At 43.6% G+C, this 16,862-nt stretch overlaps 2 long non-coding RNA genes across 2 annotated transcripts; both read right to left on the bottom strand.

Annotated features, from left to right (window-relative positions):
* Window positions 1–6,202: 6,202 nt before the first annotated feature.
* On the bottom strand, window positions 6,203–7,510 carry LOC115252706 (uncharacterized). Its single transcript, XR_003891027.1, has 3 exons — window positions 7,469–7,510; window positions 6,365–6,541; window positions 6,203–6,254 (listed from the first exon to the last, which is right to left on the bottom strand). It is a non-coding gene; the product is annotated as an uncharacterized lncRNA (long non-coding RNA).
* Window positions 7,511–10,914: 3,404 nt separating this feature from the next.
* LOC115252694 (uncharacterized) lies at window positions 10,915–13,247 on the bottom strand. Its single transcript, XR_003891015.1, has 3 exons — window positions 13,226–13,247; window positions 11,577–11,744; window positions 10,915–10,975 (listed from the first exon to the last, which is right to left on the bottom strand). It is a non-coding gene; the product is annotated as an uncharacterized lncRNA (long non-coding RNA).
* Between the last annotated feature and the right edge of the window lie 3,615 nt (window positions 13,248–16,862).

Raw genomic sequence — 16,862 nt, 5'->3', positions numbered from 1 at the left:
GTGCCGAATCTACGTGCGCATTTAACTCTTTTCGACTTTCTTCAGCTTCTACTTTGTGATGGAATCATCCCTGAAATCATTAAAGAGCATCAAAGCGGCGAGCAAGCGCGTTCTGATCGGCTGGAGCGAGTGTCTGTCTTAGGCTATTAAGTGTAAACTTATGGATTAAACCCGTTCATTTATCATTCCTTTCATGTTGATGGCGGCATCGCTCGTACAGTAGACCGACTCTGCCTCTTCCTGGTTACCCCGGTGATGACCTTTGGCACCGTAATCATCTTTCTGAGGGGAATCTGTAACCAACCTCCTCATCTGCCCTTCAAAGGAGCCCCGCATGACTCCAGAGAGGAGAACCCACGCCTGCTGTGATGCACACACACAGCCAGGGCTTTTTCCATCGCCATCGTTTCTCTGGGGGAAATGTTGCATTTCTTTATCTTAATAACAACAAATCTTTAGTTTGTTCTATAAGAGCTCCATATGTTTAGTGTCAAAGACTTCTTAGATTGTGTTCATTGCTGGCACATAAAGAAAAAGGCTTTGATTTTACTAAAGTGACACAAACCCATCTCAGCACTGTTTTTTATATCCTCTATATTATTGTGCGTAGTCTGTGTAACTGTTGTGCTTTATTTCTGCTGGCTTCTTTAATGGGATGTAAACCAGCCTGACATAATACCAGTTGAGTACTTTATTTGATGTTGCCAAAGGTTTAAAAACAGCCTGACAGAATAAGAAATTGTGAAAATTTAGAGGATGAATTATACCTGGTGGGATCTGATCTTGAATGGCAAATTTTAGAGTATTTTATAGGGAAGTGAAATAATGTTTGGACCTCTTATCAGGCAAAGAGAAAGTTGCTAAGAACTGCTCTAACACCACCTCAGGGGGACTATATCCAAATCTCTCCGTTTACTGATGGGGCGTTGAAACGTCAATACGCGGATTCATACATTTAGAACTGGACGTTGCACCAGAACTGGAAGCGCGGACTGATACATTTTTAACAGCGGTCCTGCTTCAGCCCTCCGGGCTTTAATAACAAAATACGAAAAATACGAACATTTTAATTTTGGAAACATTGTTGTCGGTTGTTCGACTTGCCGGCTTTCGCTAAATTGCTAAATACGCGCTAGCATGCATGTTTTAAGCTATGGTAGCGGTATGTTTTACCATGCCCACGCCCTATAATCCGGAGCGCCTGATGTATGTGTTAAATACAGAAATAGCACCCGTAACTGAGGCGCACCTTTTAATACGGTGCGCCCTTTGGTCGCGAACATACGGTATATAGAACATAGGGCACGTTTGTGCGTGATATCACTCCGCGTCTGCACAACGACCACAACCTCCTATCTTTAGTATTGCTGCGCCAACTGGTGGTCTTTTGGGTTGAGGATAACGGTGATCTATATGTACCTATATGTAGCTATAGCGTCATTGGCCTCCACTCCAGCCGCTCCTGGTAGTTCCTCAAAAACACTGAGTTTCTAGTGGATGCACAATCTGTGGAAGCCAACATAGAAACTTCTGAAGAGCCAAAGTTCTTGCAACAAAAATATAGTCCCCAATTAGGTTGTTTTGTTACCACACGACCCCGTCCCCATTATCTTAAGAGAATATAAAAGAATGAGTGGAGACAGAAGAGAGAATGAGACGTTTTTGGCGCGTGTCGCTCTTGATTTAGTGTTTATTTTTGCAATAAACTTAAAGGAGGCCTTTTCACTTTATGTTTGATTCCATTTAAGCTGATATTCCATTCTTGACATCTTTAAATTTACAGTATTCGTGGGAGTAATAATAAATCCTATATCATTGAACAGACTGACTAAAGTCAAATGACCTGCGGTTCCCACCGATAGCCGTCATTCTGATGGGTTTTTGCTGGCTGCAGCTGAAATATTCCAATGCTCCATGTCACAGAGACAGTAAATACTAAACCCTAAAGATTCTGAAGGCATGATGTAAAATAGTAACGTATAATACAGACATTTGAAGAGACAATTAAGAGAATGTTTCCATGCTTCTAAGAGTGGCCGAGGAGCCATTTAGAACTTTATAAAGATGCATTGTGTGATACCAGGAACTAATTTAACTTCAAGGCGAAGCTGCTTCTGCTTTGTCGACCATCGACTGATCTCCTGAAAGTCCACCAGCGCTTTTTAAAAACGGAATTCTTCATCTATGGAGGGAGTAGACGGCAGATGTTTCCACAGATGTTCTTCACCAGTGGTCAGTGAGTGATGCAGCAGATGAGCGGGAGTTGACTGGCTACAACCAGAAATGTGTCAATGTCTCCAGCCCATAGTGTGGATTCTCTACGAGATCAGACAGCAGCTTCACTCCTGAATCCTGTAGCTGGTTCCCACTCAGGTCCAGTTCTCTGAGATGGGAGGGATTGGACCTCAGCGCCGAGGCCAGAGAGCCACAGCTGATCTCTGATAAGCTGCAGCTACTTAATCTAAATAAAGAAGGGAAACTTTTATAAGGTTATAAGTGAAACCAGTATTCATCTGAAATGTTAATCAAAGGCATGATCTGTAAATATTTAATTTAGTTACAGGTTAAAAAATGATAGTAATATGTAATTACCACAATTCCAACCTCTCAGGTTTGCACTGTTCCAGAGGAGAATATATATTGTTCTGGCCCTCACTCTTCCCAGGTTCTCCCACCTCTTTCCCTCCCATCTCATCATGGAGATCCATCTCACCTGTGGCTCATCTTTAAAGGCACAACCTGTCTTAGATGACTTCCTGTCTCCCTCACCATCTCCCTCCTCGTTGGCTGGTGTCTACCAGGCACCCTCACCTAGTTTTGTCTAATTTTGGTTACCATCTGTCGGCTTGTTCATTGTCCTTAAATCAGTTTATCATGAATAAGTGGTCCCCGTGTGGCCCCCCCTCCTGAAGGAACTGGGCACAACACACACACTCAGAAAGTGTGAGGACCCTCGGATGGAATAATGGACATTTTTGAGAATGGTGTTTACCCCAGAGTTTCCAGTCGGCAGTTTGGAAAGTGGAGAAAACCACAGAGCAGCTTCACTCCTGAATCCTGCAGCTGGTTCTGACTCAGGTCCAGTTCTCTGAGATGGGAGGGATTGGACCTCAGCGCCGAGGCCAGAGAGCCACAGCTGGTCTCTGATAAGCTGCAGTGCCATAATCTAAATAAAGAAGGGAAACTTTTATAAGGTTATAAGTGAAACCAGTATTAATCTGAAAGGTTAATCAAAGGCATGATCTGTAAATATTTAATTTAGTTACAGGTTAAAAAATGATAGTAATATGTAATTACCACAATTTCAACCTCTCAGGTTTGCACTGTTCCAAAGGAGAATATATATTGTTCTGGCCCTCACTCTTCCCAGGTTCTCCCACCTCTTTCCCTCCCATCTCATCATGGAGATCCATCTCACCTGTGGCTCATCTTTAAAGGCACAACCTGTCTTAGATGACTTCCTGTCTCCCTCACCATCTCCCTCCTCGTTGGCTGGTGTCTACCAGGCACCCTCACCTAGCTTTGTCTAATTTTGGTTACCATCTGTGGGCTTTTTCATTGTCCTTAAATCAGTTTATCATGAATAAGTGGTCCCCGTGTGGCCCCCCCTCCTGAAGGAACTGGGCACAACACACACACTCAGAAAGTGTGAGGACCCTCGGATGGAATAATGGACATTTTTGAGAATGGTGTTTACCTCAGAGTTTCCAGTCGGCAGTTTGGATCCTGGAGAAAACCACAGAGCAGCTTCACTCCTGAATCCTGCAGCTGGTTCCCACTCAGGTCCAGTTCTCTGAGATGGGAGGGATTGGACCTCAGCGCCGAGGCCAGAGAGCCACAGCTGATCTCTGATAAACTGCAGTTAATCAATCTGAAAAATGCAGGATGAGGTTATACGGTGCAGGTCTGCATGTTATCTGCGTCAGTACTAAACCTACGTTAGTTCTTAGTTGGGTCAGACCTGAATTCACGATATTAGAAGGAATTTTTTTAATGTGGTGCATCACAGCAGTGTTGAGAACAGCCTCACTTCACCATCTTAGCAGCTGGTATATAGGTAGAAAAATGAAGACTGACCTGAGCATCTCCAGTTTACAGTTTGGACTCTCCAGTCCAGAACAGAGCCGCTTCACTCCTGAATCCTGCAACGTGTTGGAGCTCAGGTCCAGAACCCTCAGATGGGAGAGGTTGGACTTCAGAGCTGAGGCCACAGAATCACAGCTGGTCTCTGATAAACTGCAGCCACTTAGGCTAAAATAACAATTATTTTGAGAGAAGACAAATAAAAATCAACATGTACCAGAGCAAAACACAGCTTACAAGCAACAAACCTCTGGTCCTGCACCGGCTTATCTGCCGTATGTTCCTATTTTGGGTTCTTTCAGGGCGGTTGGACAAGATCTACAGCGTATGTAAAGTGTGTGTAGGTCAAAATACCTTCCAAGTTTGTGAGACCACATTTCTCAATAGCACTCAACTCTTGTCAGGAGTTGGGACAAAGCGACCCACTCCTGACAGCTTGTGGGCGATGCTGCAGCGACCCTGCAATCCCTACACTCTCTGGTGAAACCAAATCAAAGGCTTTAGACACTGCTGGATGCTGGAAGGGTGGCTATAGTCTGGACGCATCGTTCCCCTGACTGCACATTTCTCCAACAATGATTGGCAGCTGGTGTCACTTGTTCTCCAGATGAGAGAAGGAAAGAGAGCCCCCCCACAGTGTGTTTGATTGCCCCACTGCAAGCTCAATGCTGCCAGAAAACATTGCAGGAGCATCAATTCCCCTCAGGGCATCAACAAGGAGCTCAGGAAAAGGTGCAGCTGCCACCTACTAGAGACAAGCACACTGAGCTGAGATTCAAAGCCCTCTCCTCCCAAGAGAAGAGCTCGTTTGTTGGAGGCTCTTCTGGGCGATACCTGGTGCCACAGCTCCAGCTCAGCCCGTCTCTGGAGCTGAGGTGGAGCTTAGCAAGTTTCATGGTTCTCCACCACTTCCTCTCGCTGAGGACCTTCTCAGCTGGTGGTTTCTGCTCCACCTTCCAAGTTGAGCAGGTGATACTTCTGCATTCCTGCCACCAGTGTCTCTGCAGAAAGAGTCTTCTCTACTGTTTTATATTAGATTGTATAAAATTAGGATTTTTGGTTGATGTCTTAGATGTTGTTGACTAAGAGCAGGTTTTTCTTTAATAACATAGAAAGATTCGATGAGAAGAGCAAATGTATTATTTTATGAGCTACTTCCACTACTATTATATACACATACTTCCATATTGTCTTAGATTGCAAGCTGCATTTATTGCATCGTTCATAGAAAGTCATATTTGTGAGGAGAAAAACTCCAATAAGGTCATTTTCTTTAATGACCATTACAACAGAAGGAGGCGATGAACAAACAGATTTATCTAAAAATGTGTGAAAACTTATGGATGGAAACCTTTTTAAAATGGTTGCATTGTGTAGAATCGGTGTAGAATCAACTTGTTGACTTCTGATTTGGACTCCAATGGAAGTGAGGTGCAACAATTGTGGATGCTGAAAGCTTCAGATCTTCATGAAGGTTTCTGTGGTTGGACTGACCTGCTGCCCCTTTAAGAGGGAGGCAGGTTTGGGCTTCTGGCTGGAATGAAGCCACCTCAGATGAGAATGACTGCAGGCTTTCGGTACCAAGGTTTAACAGGGTGCTCACTTCACACTTGGGCTTTTCTCTTTTTTGGGATGGCTTTTCTCAGGAGAGAAGGGGCATGGCACACTGCAGCAGCTTTCTTTTTGGGGTTTCTAGTTTTCCTTCTGATCTTTAAAAGACAGGAAGAACCATTTTTGATGGGTCTGAATGTTTGGGCGGTTTTGTGGCCAGCCTAAAATAAAACAAGACAAATCTACAACTGGTACTTCCTTTCTAGTCATTGATGACCATCCTCACATGGGACAGATTTCCACAACCAATTTAATACTGCAAATCTGTCCTGTGTGGTCTTTTTTCTGAGAACTGTAACACTACGTTTATAACACAGATCAAACATGGAAACATTTATTGTCTAACTAGTTACACCTGGGAAAGTACTGGATCATCTCTGACTGACCTGAGCATCTTCAGCTTACAGAGAGGATCCTGGAGAAAACCACAGAGCAGCTTCACTCCTGGATCCTTCAGCTGGTTAAGACTCAGGTCCAGAACCCTCAGATGGGAGGGATTGGACCTCAGCGCCGAGGCCAGAGACTCACAGCTGATCTCTGATAACCAGCAGCCACTCAGCCTGGAAAAGGAATAAATGGGGCAAATAAAAACACATTTCTAAATCAGAAAATGAAGAGAAAAGCAGAAAATGTAAAGAAATTTAGAAAAGACCAACAGAGGCCTCCTGACCTGAGCATCTCCAGTCTGCAGTTTGGATGCATCATTGCAGAAGACAGTAACTTTACTCCAGCATCTGTCAGGTTTTTGTTCTTGCTTAAGTCCAGCTCCCGTAGATGAGAAGGGTTTGACGTCATTGCTGAGGTCACAACTTCCCAATCACTCTTTGAAAGAAAACGACCAGCCAGTCTGTTGTGTATGAAACAAAAATAGTGAGTCAAACTTTGGGATTTCTCATCAACTTATCTGAGAATCGACCTCAACACAAATGTAGCTCATTTCCTGGAAAAGCTAAATTCAACACCGTAGAGCAACAGTTTGAACGACCATCAGATCTGAAATGCAACTGAATTATTCTCAACATTTGTCTTATTTTAGAACAGCTCATAATTACTCAATATTTAAAATGATTGTAGCAAATGGTTTAAAGAAACGTGCATCTTTTTATCTGTCTATCGGCTCTTTGGATATTTTGCATTGCATCCAATTTGTACGATGGTGCGTCAAGTCTTAATTCAGCGATCCGATCGATGACATCAGAGTCTCTGGTTGCATCGATTGCCCTCAGCTTCTGTTCTATCTGCCTGTTTCCCTTCAAATCATTTTCACTGCACCTTTTGTTGCTAGTGATGAAGTTGCCACCTAACGGGTGTGGAAAGGCTCAAACAACTTTGTGGGTCACATAAAGGCTCCAAACGGAACCGCCACAAAGACCTAAAACACCCATTCAAACCAACGAGGCCGGCTGTTTTTACGTTGAACAAATGAAGCAAAATAGTCACGTGTCATTAGTTAAAATGTGTTTTTCTGTCGTTAGAATACGATGTATACAAACAAACAAAAGTTATTTAATGACATGACAGTAATTTCATGATAGTCAGTTAACTTGTGGCTCCTATTATTCCTGCCTTATGTTGGTTTGTCTGGATTGACCTTTGAACTTATATCCAGCCAGTGTTGAACATTTCTGGATGAATTGTTGTTGTTTTTAATTTATGGACGCTGCAATGGAAATAAAGAATTGAAGGAATGACCACTGGAGGGGGTATTGCTGCCTGACATGATCCACTCGCTTGATTTAAACGCCGATGTCCGGCCCCAGAAATCTTTACTTACACGACCTTCCTGCAGTTCCTCACAGCTGGAATCAGGCGACGTTGTCCCTCCATTGAGGTGTTGTACTGCTGCAGGTCCAGGTCATCCAGAACCTCCTCTGACATCTGCAGCAGGTAGGCCAGAGCTGAACAGTGGATCTCTGACAGTTCCCTCTCTGATATCTCCCCTGACTTCAGGAACTCTTGGATCTCCTGATGGACTGACTGATCCTTCATCTCCATCAGACAGTGGAAGATGTTGATGCTTCTGTCTGGGGAGATTCCACCACTGTTCACCTTCTTCAGGTTGTTGAGGACCTTCTGGATGGTTTCTGGGTGGCTGTTCCTCTGATCCAACAGTGCACCCAAGATCCTCTGATTGGACTCCAGAGAGAGACCATGAAGGAAGCGAACAAACAAGTCCAGGTGGCCATTTTCACTTTTGAGAGATTTCATTAGTGCTCCCCTGAGGAAGTCATCAAGAGATGTGACTGGATCGTCATTAAACAACCCAGCAAACCCGGAAAAGGGGATTGGTTCAGAATATTCTAGGAACTGATTCATAACCGCTGTGTCTTTCCTGGTGTAACGGTGGAACATGTAGACGGCAGCCAGAAACTCCTGAATGCTCAGATGAACAAAGCAGTAGACTGATTTCTGGAAGATCACACTCTCTCTCTTGAAGATCTCTGTACAAACTCCTGAGTACACCGACACCTCGGAGACGTCCAGTCCACATCGCTCCAGGTCTTCTGAGTAGAACATGATGTTTCCTTTCTCCAGATGTTCAAACGCCAGCCGACCCAACTTCAGAAGGAGTTCTTTATCAGCCTCAGTCAGTTCCTCTGGTCTCTGCTTTCCTCCATACTTCTGCTTCTTCCTCTTTATCTGAACCCTCAGGAAGTGTGAGTAGAGGTCAGTCAGGGTTTTGGGCAGCTCTCCTCTCTGGTCTCTGGTCATCATGTCCTCCAGAACTATAGCAGTGATCCAGCAGAAAACTGGGATCAGACACATGATGTGGAGGCTCCTGGAGGCCTTGATGTGTGAGATGATTCTCTTGGACAGATCTTCATCACTGAACCTCCTCCTGAAGTACTCCTCCTTCTGGGAGTCAGTGAAGCCTCGTACTTCTGTGATCCTGTCAACACACGAGGGAGGAATCTGATAGGCTGCTGCAGGTCTGGAGGTGATCCAGATGAGAGCTGAAGGAAGCAGGTTCCCCTGGATGAGGTTCACCAGGAGCACGCCAACTGACGATACTTGTGTGACATCAGAGATGAGCTGATGCTTGTTGAAACCCAGTGAAAATCTGCTTTCATCCAGGCCATCAAAGATGAACAGAAGTTTCCAGACAGTCAGATCTTCTGCTCTGATCTTCTGTAATGTTGGATGGAAAACATGAAGCAGTGAGAGAAGACTGTGCTGCTCATCTCTGATCAAGTTCAGCTCCCTGCATGAGAGCGGAAGCACCAGACTGATGTCTTGGTTCTCCAAACCTTCTGCCCAGTCCAGACTGAACTTCTGCACTGAGAAGGTTTTTCCAACGCCGGCGACACCGTTGGTCAGAACCACTCTGATGTGTCTCTGTTGCTCAGATAAGACTTTGAAGATGTCCTGGCACTTGATTGGAGTGTCCTGGATGTTCTTCTGGGAGGTTCTCTCAAGCTGTCTCACCTCATGTTGTGTGTCCACCTCCTCACTTTGTCCCTCAGTGATGTAGAGCTCAGTGTAGATCTTGTTCAGCAGGGTTCCACTTCCTGCTTCATGAGTTCCTTCAGTCACATGTTCACATCTTCTCTTCAGACTCATCTTATGTCCTTCTATCACCTCCTGCAGTTCACCACCCTCTGAAACAAACAATCTTTTAAATCCTTTTACAATTGTCATCTACAGCAGTAACACAGATGTCCTCAACTGGAAAATATTCTGTCATGTTTGAATGATAGAAGCAACAGTCGGGTCATGACCCATCTCACTGTCAGTTTGAAATGTTATGTCTTCTTATGTACACCTATTCTTTTATTTCATTGGGTTTCAATGTAATTTAGTCTATAACAACCATTTCCATGTCTTCCAAGAGTTTGCTTGGACTAAACAGCTGGTAAAAGCTGGATGATATTTAGAAAAACACATCAAACCTTCTCCAAACACATCATACTCAGCAGACCCATTGTCCTGTAAAGGTCACCTGCCTTCAGCTCTTTAACACTTTCCAGAACTAAATGACTAAATGTTGCTAAATACTGTCTAAGCATTTAGGAAGGTCTGAAGAGGGTCCAGGGGTTCCAGTGGAACCAAACAAGTGCTCTCTGGATCTTCTCTTGCACATTGTAAATACACAAGTTGTTCCTTTATTCCGACCCAAAAGTATCTTATAAATACAAATGTAGGAGCTTACGTGAGACGCTGTTGTTCAGGTCGGCGGTCTGCAGTTCAGTTCTCCGTTTCTTTTCACCCTCGGGACAGGAGGAATCTCCAATGGAAGCAGACCGTTTCTGATACCTGTCAAAAATGGGAATAGTGGTTATACATGTCTACTGGGCGTTAGCAACGCCTAAGAAAGGCTGCGTTCACTTCTACTTTCAGTTTGCTCTGACAGTTGAAGATTGAATGAACACTGAGCAAAATATATAAAGTTATTTACGTTCTAACAAGCTCGTTTAGTTGGAGAAAAGTGTATTTGATCTAAGTGTTTAGTGGCTTTTCCTCATTGTGAATTAATGTTAAAAATAAAAGTGCCAAATCAGGAATATAAACTCATAGAACAGAACAAAAGTTCTCCATTTATGCTCCAAATACAGTAGTCTGGTCTCTGAAACTGATCATTAAATAGCACAGAGGTCACGCGTATTCAAAAGCTTATTTCAACCATTTAGAAATGACTGATGTTGCGGTCTATGGGTTTATTAGAACCAGGAGCCTTATAAATAGACTTTTTAATGAATTTTCATGACATGTGGTGGAACAGTGTGGCAGAACAAGCTGCACAGACCTGCCATGTCTTACCCATCCGTATCTAAATGGAGAGCTGGAGCACTCTGCAATGATGGATATTGTTGGGAAACTTTAAAATATATGCCTAGGAATTTTAGTGAGATGATGTTAACCCATGTAGGAGAAATGACCAGTTAAAAACAGAAGCAATTTTCAGTTTTAAAAGATTTACCACACTAAAATTAACATGGGAGTTAATGGGAGCGAGCACCTGACATGTTGGTGCACCGTTTCATTTTAAGGACCTGATGAATTTCATTTTTCACAATAGTAGAGGCTAATACCCACAAAATTATGTTTTGTATGGTTGTGAAATGTTCTAGGGCAGAGTTATGTGGTTCAGAAAACCTTACTTTAAAGGTGAGCCTTGAGGTCCAATACTGAAGTGTAAAGGGTGCCACACAAACACATCATCACACTTTAGTTTTCTTACATTTCCTCTGAACTTCTGAAGTCTATTCCTTTATATTTGGAGTGGTCACTCTTCAGGGACACCCTGCTGGGCACTGTGGACTCTGCTCTGTCCTCGTCCATCCTGAGGAAATATCAGAAATATTGATGAGACTGTGATGAAGGTAAATAATCTGTAGAGGTTGTAGTTCAATAATCCCAATTCACTGCATTTTTATCAAACAGGAACATTTCTAATCCATTCTGGATAACAACTGAATCAATAAATCAGTGATGTCTCTATAATTTTCACATTTTCAGAGTTTAAGCTGCTTTTTTTAACTGTTCCCTGCAGTGAGAAAAGAACTGGCACCTTTTCCAGCCCCTCATCCTGCAGCACTGAATGTGCTCTAAAGTTCTTTCCAGAGCAAACGTCTCTGCACTTGCAGCAACATGTTGTAGTCATGGATCCGTGAGGAGAACCGGATACAGGAAACGCCCCCACTTTGATCCCAAAACCCAACTGGTGGCCAACGGTGGTCCGGCAACGACGGGGACGCTGGTCCATTGGGCCCACAACACTGGTTTTCCACAGGCCAACATGGTGAAAGGACTGTGCACCGTTTCATTTTAAAGAGCTGATGAATTTCATTTTTCACGATAGTAGAGGCTAATACCTACAAAATGATGTTTTGTGTGGTTGTGAAATGTTCTAAGGCAGAGTTATGTGGTTCAGAAAACCTTACTTTAAAGGTGAGCCTTGAGATCTGATACCGAAGTTTAAAGGGTTCCCTTTGGACCTGTCGCTCTTCATGGACACACAGCTGGGCACTGTGGACTCTGCTCTCTCTTCCTCTTCCATCACACATTCGCTCATTTTTAAATGTGAGTCTAAACGGTTAAGCAGGAACAGTCTGCTGACACAGAAAAGAAGATTAAAGAACATGATTCTCAGCATGAAGACAAGCAGAGGTCTGTCCAGTGACGTATTGTCGGCTCATTCACATCAAAATCTATTATATGATGTCACCCTGTACATCATACAGGCCACATATATATTGGAAAAAAGTTTTGGGACATCTTAAAAGTTTACACCATGTTAAATATAAAATAGTTGTGGAAAAAATGTTTCTCCTGGGTGTTTCAGAAGGTGCGGTGGCATTAGACGGACGCACACAAATACAAATGAAATCATTTTTTTATCTGGTTATGGTTTACAAGAAAACCTAAATTCTTTCAAGATGTCAGTTCTCAACATTAAATTCAACAAATAAGATGAGAATGCATTCAAAACTAAACAGAAATACGTCATCACATCATCAAAGTGGGTCAAATGCAGCATCATCTTCTGTCATCTCAGACAGGATTCCAAGAAGAGGATCTTCATTTTCAACAACGCACCTTGACATCTCATCATGGCTCGTCTGTCAGATTACAAGCAGCTTTTTTGATCAGGCGCATCATGTTTCTCACCAACACATGATGGTGCTGGAAAAAACATCTGTAGCCTGACCTAGAGGTCAAAACTCTGCATGGCGTGCACAGCTACTAGTTGCAGCTGCTGGTTGTGGCGGAGGAGATCCCAAACATATCTAGCAAGCTTGTTTTGGAGCAGAGCTTGTCCACCACCTCTGACCCCACTCATCACAGAAGTCCCACCATATCCATGGCCAGGTGTGTTGGCAGCATTGGAGCCAGCCTCAGGAAAAAGGTGTGTCAATATCTCAGAAGTGATGATCAAGTTGCCACGACCCAACAGAAGTCAAGCAACCCAACATGCTGAATAGAATAGATGACACACAGCAAAGGGCAAAAAACACCCAATTCTGCTCAGACTAATCTGATCTGACCACATGTACAGGACCAAAAATATCAAAACACCATGGGTTTAGGTTTCCTTTCGTTTTCTTGACTGCTTCATTCAAAACAGAACACATTTCATAAATCCATAATAACAAATTCATATTCCACAAAGAACCAGTTGTTAAAACAATAAAATGGAATGCCTTGATCTCTCCCTCTTTCCATACTCTCCTTTTTTAAATAAAGGATTGATTGTCCCCCTGGTGGAGGGACAAAGAGAGGAGGCTAAAACTGTCGCGTTTGTGTCCCTCTTTCCGTGGATTTTTCCACTAACTGCAAATAATATTGTGACTTATTGTGAGTATTAAAATGTGCTTCCTCAACCTCTAAAATGTTGGCTCAGGGTTAGCGGAAAACGCAGTTAGAGGAAACACGCTACAAAGTTTGATCATCCGTCACAACAGTCCCGTCGACCAGCCGCAATGTGCGTCCGAAACACGCGCACGCTCATTGCGCACACGCAGGTTATTAAGCCGCATCTCGCAGCGGAACATTGATTCGAGACGACAGCAGTGAAAGAACCAAATGCTACCTGAATATTAGAGGTTTTCCATCAGGGCTCGGTCACTCAAGATGGAGCCCGAAGTTGGGAACTTTCACTTTCGCTTCTTCTTCCTCTACACGTCACGTGTTCGTGGTTGGACGCGTCATATCCAGCACACGCGCCTCTCTTCAGAACAATTTGGTCCACGTTTTAACTGAAATACTGGGAAACAACTGGAGTTCGTCTGACAGATGTTCGTTTTTGGGTGCGGAATCAAACTGGGTCAACTTTTTGATCTATAGGATCCCCTCTGGTTCAAAGTGTCCCCTATAGGATATTGACAGTAGTGACCTTTTGGGGGCTGCACACACCTCTTAATGGTGACGGCACCAACGGAGCTGATCCAGTTGTCATCAGCTGGCCAGTCGGACTCCAGCTCATTAGGGGAAATTTGTTGATCTGGAGGAGAAGCTTTCAAAACTTGACGGGCTGGGGGGGATGACTGTAATTTTGGAATCAGCGTGCCAATTTTATTTTTAACCAGAATAATTTAGAATAATTTCAACAGGATATTTTCAAATTGTTCCCCAGTGGAGCTGCCAACAGAATATGGTGACCTGCTCCTACACACAGAAATCCGATGGCTCAGCAGGGGACGGATTTTGCTTCCTTTTTTGTCCCTTTTGAGTGAAATAAAAGAGTTCATGCAGTCCAGAGGGGAAGACGCCGCGCTGCTGGAGGACACTGGTTGGAGGACACTGGCTGGACACTGGACCTTGCATTTTTAACGGACACTACTGGGAAACGGAACAGTTTGAACTGGGAGCTGCAAGGCAAAGGTGAGACTGTTGCTGAGAGGATCAGTGCTGTAAATGCATCTAAAGCCAAGATGAACATTTTCTCTCTGCATTTACAGACAAAAGGTGCTGCACTTCCCCTCTGTGCAGATGGTGCTGAGAGACAACGCTTCTGCATGTGAGGCTTTGGACTAAAGCGCAGAAAAGTGCTCTCAGCTCATAAAAAGACTTGGGCAAGAGTTTGAGAACAGGTTTTGGGACCTGGATCAGCTTGAGCCATGTGTGTCCTTCATTTCTAACCCTTTCATGAACGTGGACATATCATGCATTGCTCAGCAGTTCAGTGCAACCTTCAGCCTGGATGCTGCACAGATGCTAATTGAAATTGGAACATTGTGAAATGAGCTGCAGCTCAAAGCCTCTCAGGCTGCACCAAACTTTTGCTGCCTTGTTGACACAGAAAAGTACAGTGGTGTATGGAGCTCCAGCTTATGTCATTAGAATCTACATGATTCACTTTATTCATGCTTTTAGTGCTCTTTTGACTGAATTTTACCAGGTAAAAATGTACCTTTTCTGCCCCAATAAAAGAGTTCCTCTGTGTTCTAAGAGTTTAAAGAAATGCATTTAAAAACCTTAAAAGGAGGCCAGATTTCCTCCAAAAGCCTGGTTTGACCAGCAAGTCTGGCTCATTTACAGTTATTGATGAGCTCTTTTTCTGTGATATCTGCCATTTAAGTCCTAAAAAGCTATTTAAGGGTCGTTTTCCTTCCACTTCTCAATCACCGACGTGTCCAACTTCACAGGATTTAAACTTAACAGAAAATATAAGGACTCAACTTTATTTATACCCAAAATTACATAATTTCCATTACATAAACTTCCTCATGCAAATATTTCGACAGTATATTAAAATATTAGAATTACACAAATGTAATTTAACTTATGCCAAAATGTACATGTAAAAATGTTTTGATCCTCAGTCACATAACACAAAGCAGATAAACACATAAGGAAACACAGTAAAGTTTCAAATTTTAAAAAATATCAAATCTAAATGTGGCGGGGTGGGGAGAGGTGTATCGGTCGACGACAACGCCACCTGGGGAATTTCACCCCAGGAATTAACCGGGAATCGGGCACACGCAGATAAGGTTCTATTCCCGAGGCAGAGACAAGATTGAGGGTTAAGCACTACGATTTTATTAAATCCAATACACAACAAAATAATAACTCGGCGGTCTAAAAGTCAAACAAAAGGGGTGGACAGGGCTGGGGCCCCACCGGCAGGTGAAACTCAATTAGGGGAGATAAACAAACTAAAAACACCCGTGCTACTGCAACCAAAACTACACACGAGGGGTGTGATGAAAACGCCCTCCACCAGGGGTTGGGTCCCCGCCGTGGCCCGCAGCACCTGTCCACAAAGAAAAGAACAATTAAAGTTCCAGCGGTAACAATTGACGCGACGAGCACACACGCGCACACACCTCACACAGACAGGCAAATAAATTGTGACCAACAAGAAACAAACAAAAAACGAACAGAACAAAACCTAAAAGAGTAAATGCCAATTGATACGATTTACGCACTGTTAAGAATCTAAAATGAAGGCAATAGCTCCGTGGTCGCCTCGGCGGCACCACTGCGTCTCAGCGCCGTCCCCCGAGCGAGGGGGGGCGAGAGAGAGAGAGCGCGAGAGCGAACAGGAGAGAGTCCCGAAAGCGGGACTGAGCCAAAGCAGCAGTGGGTCCAGTACGCGAGGTGGTCCGTGCCGACTGTGTTTGGTGGCGCCCCCACTCCGTGAAGGGTTCCCGCTGGGGCCACGCGACCCACTGACGCCAGCCACCTGCCCAGTCCAGACTAGCGCGCGTGCCCTTACGGCAAAGCGTTGTAAACAGTTTCTGTTGGTCGAACCGCCCAGATCAGCCGCAACCCGCCGTCCCGTCGAAGGGGGAAAACAACTAAAGCCAGCTGGAGGCAGTGCCTTATATAAACCTTTTCTCCCCACCCACCAATTAAGGCACTACCTCCATAGGGCACCTGTTCGGAGGGCAGGCCACGCCCTGCCACATCAAATATATTCACAAAAATAAGCATAAAAATTAAATTGAGAATCTGTGACTGTGTACTTTGCAATCCCTTGCTTATTCTAAGATTATTCTTTTTCTTATTTTAATTATTCCGTTTTTAGAATAGTTTATGGTTGAAGCCAGAACCTCTGAACGGAGGCAAAGCTTGACATGTGGAAAATGGGTGAGCTTCTTAATCACAGAAGAGGAATTTTAAAGTCTTGTTTAATGTGAAGAGGGATAAATAATTAAACTATTAGTCTATTTCAGACACTTTCAGCCTCAGCTGTATCTTTTATTATTATTTATTTATTTATTTATTTTTTTTACAAAAAGCATCTTTACTCTTTGGCCCCATCTACTGTCTGTTGTGTGTCTAATTTGATCCAGCTGGTTGTGTTAGCTTTACCTGCGCAGAGGTTCCTGCTACAATCAGGATCAAACTCCACTTGTTTATTCTCACAGTCTGCTGATAAAATCTATTCTTGTTCTCCTAAAGCTGCAGAAAGCAGCAGTGGGCCTGACTTCATGCTGCACCTCCAAACCTGAGAATGGAGCCGAGCTTTATTGCTAAACAGGATTTGGGTTTTTTTGTCCGTGCTAAATGGAAAGTGTTTGTCCTTTGGTGGTCCAACAGGACAACGATTTGGATAGATGGATGATTTGATGTTATTGAGAATAAAAACAGCTGAAAATGGAAGCAGAGATGTTTCAGAGCACCAGAGTTCAGAAAGAGTTTCTAATCAAACACCGCCTTTATCTTTCAAAATATGGTTTCAACCCCTTTAACATGATCAAATAGTCATAACAATGAAC

This window comes from Takifugu rubripes, chromosome 15 (genome assembly GCF_901000725.2).
Source record: "Takifugu rubripes chromosome 15, fTakRub1.2, whole genome shotgun sequence".
Taxonomy (NCBI): domain Eukaryota; kingdom Metazoa; phylum Chordata; class Actinopteri; order Tetraodontiformes; family Tetraodontidae; genus Takifugu; species Takifugu rubripes.
This window is presented reverse-complemented; position numbering and strand designations above follow the sequence as displayed.